General features: G+C 35.5%; 1 non-coding gene across 1 annotated transcript; it reads right to left on the bottom strand.

Moving 5' to 3' along the window:
• Positions 1 to 259: 259 nt before the first annotated feature.
• LOC148577066 (small nucleolar RNA R71) lies at positions 260 to 363 on the bottom strand. The gene has a single exon (XR_015904502.1). It is a non-coding gene; the product is annotated as a small nucleolar RNA R71 (small nucleolar RNA).
• Positions 364 to 10,630: the final 10,267 nt, after the last annotated feature.

Genomic DNA, 10,630 nt, shown 5'->3' with positions numbered 1-10,630 from the left:
CTCTGATGCAACAAAACTGCAAGTTTCATGGACTTTCATCTGAAGATCCCTTTCAGTTCTTAACTGAATTCTTGCAGATATCTGACACTGTTAAAACTAATGGAGTAGATCCTGAAGTCTACAGGCTCATGCTTTTCCCGTTTGCTGTAAGAGACAGAGCTAGAATATGGTTGGACTCTCAACCTAAGGTAGCCTGAACTCTTGGGATAAGCTGGTCAAGGCTTTCTTAGCCAAGTTCTTTCCTCCTCAAAAGCTGAGTAAGCTTAGAGTGGATGTTCAAATCTTCAGACAGAAAGAAGGTGAATCCCTCTATGAAGCTTGGGAGAGATACAAGGAACTGACCAAAAAATGTCCTTCTGGCATGCTTTCAGAATGGACCATCCTGGATATATTCTATGATGGTCTGTCTGAATTAGCTAAGATGTCATTGGATACTTCTGCAGGTGGATCCATTCACCTAAAGAAAACGCCTGCAGAAGCTCAAGAACTTATTGACATGGTTGCTAATAACCAGTTCATGTACACTTCTGAGAGGAATCCTGTGAGTAATGGGACACCTCAGAAGAAGGGAGTTCTTGAAATTGATACTCTGAATGCCATATTGGCTCAGAATAAAATATTGACTCAGCAAGTCAATATGATTTCTCAGAGTCTGAATGGAATGCAAGCTGCATCCAACAGTACTTAAGAGGCATCTTCTGAGGAAGAAGCTTATGATCATGAGAACCCTGCAATAGCAGAGGTAAATTACATGGGTGAACCCTATGGGAACACCTATAATCCCTCATGGTGAAATCACCCAAATCTCTCATGGAAGGATCAACAAAAGCCTCAACAAGGCTTTAATAATGGTGGAAGAAACAGGTTTAGCAATAGCAAGCCTTTTCCATCATCCACTCAGCAACAGACAGAGAACTCTGAACAAAATACCTCTAATTTAGCAAACTTAGTCTCTGATCTATCTAAGGCCACTCTGAGTTTCATGAATGAAACAAGGTCCTCCATTAGAAATTTGGAGGCACAAGTGGGCCAGCTGAGTAAGAAGATCACTAAAACCCCTCCTAATGCTCTCCCAAGCAATACAGAAGAAAATCCAAAAGGAGAGTGCAAGGCCATTGATATAACCATCATGGCCGAATCCAAGGAGGAAGGGGAGGACGTGAATCCCAAGGAGGATGACCTCCTGGGACGTCCAGTGATCAACAAGGAGTTTCTCTTTGAGGAACCAAAGGACTCTGAGGCTCATCTAGAGACCATAGAGATTCCATTAAACCTCCTTACGCCTTTCATGAGCTCTGATGAGTATTCTTCTTCTGAAGAGAATGAGGATGTTACTGAAGAGCAAGTTGCCAAGTTCCTTGGTGCAATCATGAAGCTGAATGCCAATTTATTTGGTAGTGAGACTTGGGGAGATGAACCTCCCCTGTTCACCAATGAACTAAATGCATTGGATCAACTGAGATTGCCTCAAAAGAAGCAGGATCCTGGAAAGTTCCTAATACCTTGCACCATAGGCACCATGACCTTTGAGAAGGCTCTATGTGACCTTGGGTCAGGAATAAACCTCATGCCACTCTCTGTAATGGAGAAACTGGGAATCTTTGAGGTACAAGCTGCTAAAATCTCATTAGAGATGGCAGACAATTCCAGAAAACAGGCCTATGGACAAGTAGAGGACATATTAGTAAAGGTTGAAGGCCTTTACATCCCTGCTGATTTCATAATCCTAGATACTGGGAAGGATGAGGATGAATCCATCATCCTTGGAAGACCCTTCCTAACCACAGTAAGAGCTGTGATTGATGTTGACAGAGGTGAACTAGTCCTTCAATTGAATGAGGACTCCCTTGTGTTTAAATCTCAAGGACATCCTTCTGTAAACATGGAAAAGAGGCACAGTAAGCTTCTCTCAGTACAGAGTCAACTAAAGCCCCCACAGTCAAATTCTAAGTTTGGTGTTGGGAGGCCTCAGCCAAACTCTAAGTTTGGTGTTGAACTCCCATATCCAAACTCTAAGTTTGGTGTTGGGAGTCTATAAAATTGACCTGATCACCTATGTGGCTCCATGAGAGCCCACTGTCAAGCTATTGACATTAAAGAAGCGCTTGTTGGGAGGCAACCCAATTTTTATTTATCTAATTTTATTTTTATTTTATTGTTCTTTCATGTTTTATTAGGTTCATCATCATGTGGAGTCACAAAATAAATAGAAAAATCAAAAACAGAATCAAAAATAGCATAAGAAAAATCACACCCTAGAGGAAGGGCTTACTAGCGTTTAAACGCCAGTAAGGAGCATCTGGCTGGCGTTCAACGCCAGAACAGAGCATGGATCTGGCGTTGAACGCCCAAAACAAGCAGCATCCTGGCGTTCAGACGCCAGGAATGCACACTGAGGAAAGCTGGCGCTGAACGCCAGAAACAAGCATAGAACTGGCGTTCAACGCCAGAAACATGCTGCATCTGGGCGCTGAACGCCCAGAACAAGCACCAATTCGGCGTTTAAACGCCAGAATTGCATGCAAAGGCATTTTACATGCCTAATTGGTGCAGGGATGTAATTCCTTGACACCTCAGGATCTGTGGACCCCACAGGATCACCTCAGGATCTGTGGACCCCACAGGATCTCCACATACCTCCACTCACCTTCCCTCCTCATAATCCTATATCACCCTCTCTCTCTCTCTCTATTCACAGTCATCCCTTCTATTTTTCATTCACCACTCACATCCATACACCCCACCTACCTTTAAAATTCAAAATCTCTTTCCCACCCAAGCCCACCCATATAGCCAAATACACACATCCCTCCATCTCCCCCATATCTTCTTCTTCTTCTACTATTCTTTCTTCTTTTGCTCGAGGGCGAGCAACATTCTAAGTTTGGTGTGGTAAAAGCATAGTTTTTTTTGTTTTTCCATAACCATTGATGGCACCTAAGGCCAGATAAACCTCTAGAAAGAGGAAAGGGAAGACAAAAGCTTCCACCTCCAAGTCATAGGAGATGGAGAGATTCATCTCAAGGGTCTATAGCTCAGTGGTAGAATATTTGACTGCAAATCAAAAGATCCCTGAGATACCTTAGGGGATACATTTTTCTCCACACAATTATTGGGAGCAACTAAGGGTGGAACATCAAGAGCACTCCATCATCCTTCATGAAAATAGAGAAGATCAAAGAGCAATGAGGGAGAAGCAACAAAGACAAGGAAGAAACATAGAAGAGCTCAAGGACATCATTGGTTCCTCAAGAAGAAAACGCCACCATCACTAAGGTGGACTCATTCCTTGTTCTCAAATTTTCTGTTTTTCGTTTTCTTTATGTTAAGTGCTTATCTATGTTAGTGTCTTATTACATGATCATTAGTATTTAGTAACTTTGTCTTAAAGTTATGAATGTCCTATGAATCCATCACCTCTCTTAAATGAAAAATGTTTTTTTATTCAAAAGAACAAGAAGTACATGAGTTTTGAATTTATCCTTGAACTTAGTTTAATTATATTGATGTGGTGATAATACTTTTTGTTTTCTGAATGAATGCTTGAACAGTGCATATGTCTTTTGAAGTTGTTTATGAATGTTAAATATGTTGGCTCTTGAAAGAATGATGAAAAGGAGACATGTTATTTGAAAATCTGAAAAATCATAAAATTGATTCTTGAAGTAAGAAAAAGCAGTGAATACAAAAGCTTGCAGAAAAAAAAAAGAAGAAAAAAAATGGCGAAAAAAATAGAAAAAGAAAAAGCAAGCAGAAAAAACCAAAAGGCAAGAGCAAAAAAGCCAATAGCCCTTAAAACCAAAAGGCAAGGGTAATAAAAAGGATCCCAAGGCTTTGAGCATCAGTGGATAGGAGGGCCTAAAGGAATAAAATCCTGGCCTAAGCAGCTAAACCAAGTTGTCCCTAACCATGTGCTTGTGGCGTGAAGGTGTCAAGTGAAAACTTGAGACTGAGCGGTTAAAGTCAAGGTCCAAAGCAAAAGAAGAGTGTGCTTAAGAACCCTGGACACCTCTAATTGGGGACTTTAGCAAAGCTGAGTCACAATCTGAAAAAGGTTCACCCAATTATGTGTCTGTGGCATTTATGTATCCGGTGGTAATACTGGAAAACAAAGTGCTTAGGGCCACGGCCAAGACTCATAAAGTAGCTGTGTTCAAGAATCAACATACTGAACTAGGAGAATCAATAACACTATCTGAACTCTGAGTTCCTATAGATGCCAATCATTCTGAACCTCAACAGATAAAGTGAGATGCCAAAACTATTCAAGAGGCAAAAAGCTGCAAGTCCCGCTCATCTGATCGGAGCTATGTTTCATTGATAGTTTGGAATTTATAGTATATTCTCTTCTTTTTATCCTATTTGATTTCCAGTTGCTTGGGGACAAGCAACAATTTAAGTTTGGTGTTGTGATGAGCGGATAATTTATACACCTTTTGGCATTATTTTTAGTATGTTTTTAGTAGGATCTAGTTACTTTTAGGGATGTTTTTATTAGTTTTTATGTTAAATTCACATTTCTGGACTTTACTATGAGTTTGTGTGTTTTTCTGTGATTTCAGGTATTTTCTGGCTGAAATTGAGGGACTTGAGCAAAAATCAGATTCAAAGGTTGAAGAAGGACTGCTGATGCTGTTGGATTCTGACCTCCCTGCACTCAAAGTGGATTTTCTGGAGCTACAAAACTCCAAATGGTGCGCTTCCAATTGCGTTGGAAAGTAGACATCCAAGGCTTTCCAGAAATATATAATAGTCCATAATTTGCCCGGGTTTAGATGACACAAAAGGGCGTTGACGCCAGTTCTACGCTGTAGTCTGGAGTTAAACGCCAGAAACACGTCACAAACCAGAGTTGAACGCCAGAAACACGTTACAAACTGGCGTTCAACTCCAAGAATGACCTCTCCATGTGTAAACTTCAAGCTCAGCCCAAGCACACACCAAGTGAGCCCCGGAAGTAGATTTATGCATCAATTACTTACTTCTGTAAACCCTAGTAGCTAGTTTAGTATAAATATGACTTTTTACTATTGTATTTACATCGGAGGATCTTTGGATTATCTTTTGATCTATTGATCACGTTTGGGGGATGGCCATTCGGCCATGCCTGGACCTTCATTACTTATGTATTTTCAACGGTAGAGTTTCTGCACTCCATAGATTAAGGTGTGGAGCTCTGCTGTTCCTCATGATTTAATGCAAAGTACTACTGTTTTTCTATTCAATTCAACTTATTCTGCTTCTAAGATATCCATTCGCACCCAAGAACATGATGAATGTGATGATTATGTGACGCTCATCATCATTCTCACTTATGAACGCGTGCCTGACAAACACTTCCGTTCTACATGCAAACGAGCTAGAATGAATATCTCTTGGATATCTAATACAGGGGACCGAGTCCGAGTTATTAGTGTCTTCGTGGTATAAGTTAGAACCCATGGATGGCCATTCCTGAGATCCGGAAAGTCTAAACCTTGTCTGTGGTATTCCGAGTAGGATCTGGGAAGGGATGGCTGTGACGAACTTCAAACTCGCGAGTGCTGGGCGTAGTGACAGACGCAAAAGGAGGGTGAACCGTATTCCAGTATGATCGAGAACCTCCAGATGATTAGCCGTGCCGTGACAGAGCATTTGGACCTTTTTCACAGAGAGAATGGGATGTAGCCATTGACAACGGTGATGCCTTACATAAAGCTTGCCATGGAAAGGAGTAGGAATGATTGGATGAAGACAGCAGGAAAGCAGAGGTTCAGAGGAACGAAAGCATCTCTATACGCTTATCTGAAATTCTCACCAATGATTTACATGAGTATTTCTATCTTTATTTTCTGTTTATTTATTATTATTATTATTCGAAAAATCCATAACCATTTGATATCCGCCTGATTGAGATTTACAAGATGACCATAGCTTGCTTCATACCAACAATCTCCGTGGGATCGACCCTTACTCACGTAAGGTTTTATTACTTGGACGACCCAGTGCACTTGCTGGTTAGTTGTATCGAAGTTGTGACAAATTATGAATTAAGATTAGAGCACCAAGTTTTTGGAGCCATTACCAGGGATCACAATTTCGTGCACCAGTTCTTCAAACGGTGTAAACTACATGGACCCAATTTTCATATAAAATAAGTTTGAAAAAATTTGGGGGTCCGGAAGCCGAGTTATGGCTCGCTGAAGTTTGGCCAAAACTCAGATATTCACAAAAGTTCACAAACCTCTATTTCCACAAAAAATCAAACTCAATATCAACTTCCTATACACATAAACAACACCACAACACACCAATTCAGCATTACAACCTCCACCTTCTACCACAACTAACTTCACCTCAAGGCAAATTGTTTCAATCTAAGATTCTCAATTATACCAATACAATTACCAATTATTCAACACTCATATATCCTTAGTCATCATTACCATTTATCATCAACCAAGACATCATTCTTCAATCATTTTTCATCAATAAAACCCACATTCGAATCATAAATCATTAATCTCATCAAACATCATCAAATATCCATTTAATGTCTACTAAAATTACTAAACATGTTCCAAAGTCATGATTCAACTTATCCTAGGTCATCTAGCCTATGTTTTTCACAAGACATTATATATTATATACGAGAAACCAAAACCATAACTTGGTCGATTCCTCGTAAAACCCAGAACATCACAAATAACCACCATTCCACAAGACCCAAGCTTCCAAGGTCACACTAGACGGGTCTCCGGCTCTCCAAAATCCAATATCAAGTCTCCAACTCCACCGATTTGTTTCCAAAATACACAATCCAAAATAATTTTATAAAATAACACGAAAATTACCATAGAGTTCACTAATTAGATAACTTGAAAAAGGTTAAACGTTCTTCACCTTACCAACGGAGAATTAGGTCAAAACCTGGCAAGTTCGCTAAGTTAGTTTGATCCTAATAATTAAAAATCAACAAAGTCTCAACATCCAAATTCATCTAATTTTAAAAATTAGGGAAAGAAGAACTGAGATTGGAAATGAGACTTCCTTACCAAATTGACCATTGGGCTTTGTAGAGCTCAATGCTGCAGTCACGTGGCCGCAAACGGTGCGGTGATCGGAGCTCGGAATGAGAAGTTATGGAAGATCTAATTAAGACTAAAGGTTTACAAACTTCTCTTCCCCCTTGGGTGTTCTTCAGCGTTCTTCAAATGAAGAAAGAAGGAGATGAGCTGAAGCTAATCTATATTGATGAATTGGGTTGGGCCTTGGGCCTAATACGGGTCTGGTTCGTCCGATTTGACCTGTTCGGCCCAATCTTGGACCAAATTCTTCAAAATTAGTGTCAAAATTCTTATTTTAATTATCTCTATTACATTAACTATCAAATCCCATTTTCTAATTACTTTGATTAATAATTAATTTATGTGTTAGTTATTTACTAATTACTCGGAGTTTACATAAACAACCAAATCACAAAAATCTACTCAAAACCAAAACCTTAATTTCGAAATTCTTAAGGGCTGAAGAATCAAGAATGGAGTGTGGATTTCAAAATCCTACCAACAATACAAAGTGAAAAATGACGGACTCAGCGAAAACTTCGCATAGCTGTAAACGAGACGCGAATCGGAGCACCGTAGTTAAGTTATAAGTGAAAGAAGATGGATGTGAATAGTATTTTCTTGCAACCCTCACCTCTCTTCTCTAATTCACGTTGTTGATGCTGTGTTGTGTTGAAAGTGGCTGAAATGACCACTTAAATGACTTTATATATGTTGTGCTTGGACGCAACTTGGGTCCGGTCCAACCCGTTAGTATTTTTGGTCCGTTTGGCCCAACTTTGGACCAAATCTTTAGAATTAGCGTCCGATTTTCAACTTTAATTATTTTCCTAAGTTTTTCTATAGTTTTTACTCTCACGCAGTACCAGACAGACTTAAGCCAGTATTGCCGGCTAATTTGCCGGTACGCGTTTTTACGCAATTTTCCGTAAAAAATTACATTTTTCAACTCGAAAAATTCTACCGAATTCAAATCTCACATCCAAATTTTAAAATTAAGACTTCTAAATTTTTGACCTATTTTTGGAAAATTAATTTATTATTATTTTACGTTAATTAATCGGTTAATTATTTCCGGTTCTTATACTTAATCTCTTACTCGTCTCAGTAAGCTATGCGGTACAACCACTGGAGCAACCACTTCTCTGCTCAGATTCAAAGCCACTGCGATACACACCCATTCACTGCAAACAGTGTCTATTCTGGAAAAGCTAACAATGTCCTAATGCGCCACAACCTACACCCAATATGCGTCGAAACTGTCTGACTGCGATAGGATTTGAAATAGCGAAGAAATACCCAAGACCATAAGGTTGAGTTCTGCTCTCTAATTAAAATTGCAAGCTGTGTGTTTCGCTTCTCATTTCTCACGTATTTCATTTCACATTTGCTTTTAGTTTTTCTTTTTTTTTTTTTTCTTGGTTTCATTACTCAAATTTTTTATGGGTTGTTATTTAGGCAAAAATAATTTTTGAAACTATCAACTTGGAAGAAACACACATTCTTTTAAAAACTAAGAAATGGAATACCAAAAAAACTAAGATGGACATATCCAGATTTGCCCAAACAAGTTTCATTTTTCTAAGTATGATTAACTATCTTATTTCTTTCATAATTTAATAACACAATTACTAGCTGAGAACGTGTCTCCTCTACCATAAAAAGTATCTGCTCTGATGCTGGAAAACAACACAGACACGCTGCTGAACAGATGAAGTCACACTACTTTCTTCATATGAAGAAACTACTTTTCTTTATCATCGGAGTATAACCCTTAGTATATTACCCATTATGATTTTTGACGGAAATTGCATTTTGTGCACAGCGTTGCAAGGGTATGCTACTATTTAGTCCCTCGGAACCAGGAGCGGATTTAGAGGAAGGCCAATGGGATCTATGACTCCCCTAGAAAATTTTGAAATTTCTAATATATTATATGATGTTGTATTTAATTTCAAAATTAAGTTATTAATCTAGTGACTAATTAAAATATTTTTTGTCTTATGATTAGTGTTCAAATTCTAAATATTACATTTTGAACATTAATATTGTATTATAATTTTTTACGCCAACAATTTTGATCAATATTTTTTTTAATTGTTCTTTTTGTTCTTTATTTTTTTTTCACTAACCATTTGTTTTCTTTATATTTTTTCATTAACCATTTGTTTTGATGAATTCTTTTTTTTATTGTAACTTTTATCTTTTTAATTTTTGTCCTTAATTTTTAAATCTGTTATCGTATAAAAGATACTTTAATTTTTATAACAAATTCTAATTGAACAGTAAAAAAGTATATCATAAAAATTAAATTATTTTAACATTTATTTATTTTTTTATGATATTAAAATAATAATATATTAAATAAATTATATATTAGTATGAATATTTTACATATTAAAAATACATATACCAAAAATATTAAAATAATTGATTTATATTATTCATGTTACATTTTTTTATAATAATAAAGAATAAAATTAAAAATTTTAGTTATTATAAATGATATCAAATATAAATTTTAGTAAAACTTTTTATTTTAATACATCACTTATTAATAATTTTTTTATTAAAAATAATAATAGAAATAATATCATTAATTATATAATACAATATTTAATTATATAAAGATTTAATTTTCGACTCCCTCTTCAAAAGATTTCTACATTCGTCCTGCTTTGAACAGAAAAATAATACATATCAAGGTTATTTTTATGGAATGACATTATCTAAAATGATGGTGATGGTGGTGGTAGTGGTGGTGGTTTTTTAATAATAAAAATATATTTAAAATATTTTAAAATAAAATAAAATATTTAACATTAAATATATATTATTAAAAAATATTTTAAAAATTAAATTTTGATATAATTTTTTGTAAATATAATTAAAAAAATATTTTTTATTTTTAAAATTTAATAAATTTACGTTAAGTAAATTTTTTTATTTATTTTTAAAAATATTTTAAAAATTGTATTTTTATTTGATGTTTTATATATTTTTTAAATAATTATTAATATTTCCATAAAACTTTAGATTAAATGCATAAATAATTTTTAAATATTTATTATAATATTTATTTAGTTGTTTTTATCGTATTTTATAATATTTTAAAAATATTGTTGTCAGCATATTACAAAATAGGAACGGTATTGTCATATCGATGATTTACCTAATAATAATAATAATAATAAATTGATTATTTTTTTAGTGAACTATCAATCTGGTCTCTGTCCATTTTAATTAATAACAACGCAACCCCTCAAAATAAAATCGATTCACTTCGGTCTCTATCTCCTATTTTCGTCACACAACGCGGTCTATGTGGGTATTTTTCTGTCAACTCTGAACGGAAAATGATGACGTGTCAAGTTAAAAAATGGACAGAAATTAATTGTCTTTAAATTTAAATTGGTTAAGGGTTTATTTGTCCTTATTATTCTTTAAATAATATTTTTTTAAATTATTTTTTATTCATTATATTAATATTCTTTCTCTAATAAATTATTAAATATATAATATAATAAATACAAATTAATTAATAAATTATTTAAATTTAAAAATATCATTTATTATGAAACTAA

Source organism: Arachis ipaensis, chromosome B1 (assembly GCF_059453495.1).
Source record: "Arachis ipaensis isolate K30076 ecotype BB chromosome B1, ASM5945349v1, whole genome shotgun sequence".
NCBI lineage: Eukaryota > Viridiplantae > Streptophyta > Magnoliopsida > Fabales > Fabaceae > Arachis > Arachis ipaensis.
The sequence above is the reverse complement of the archived record's forward strand: the minus strand, read 5'-3'. Positions and strand labels throughout refer to the sequence as shown.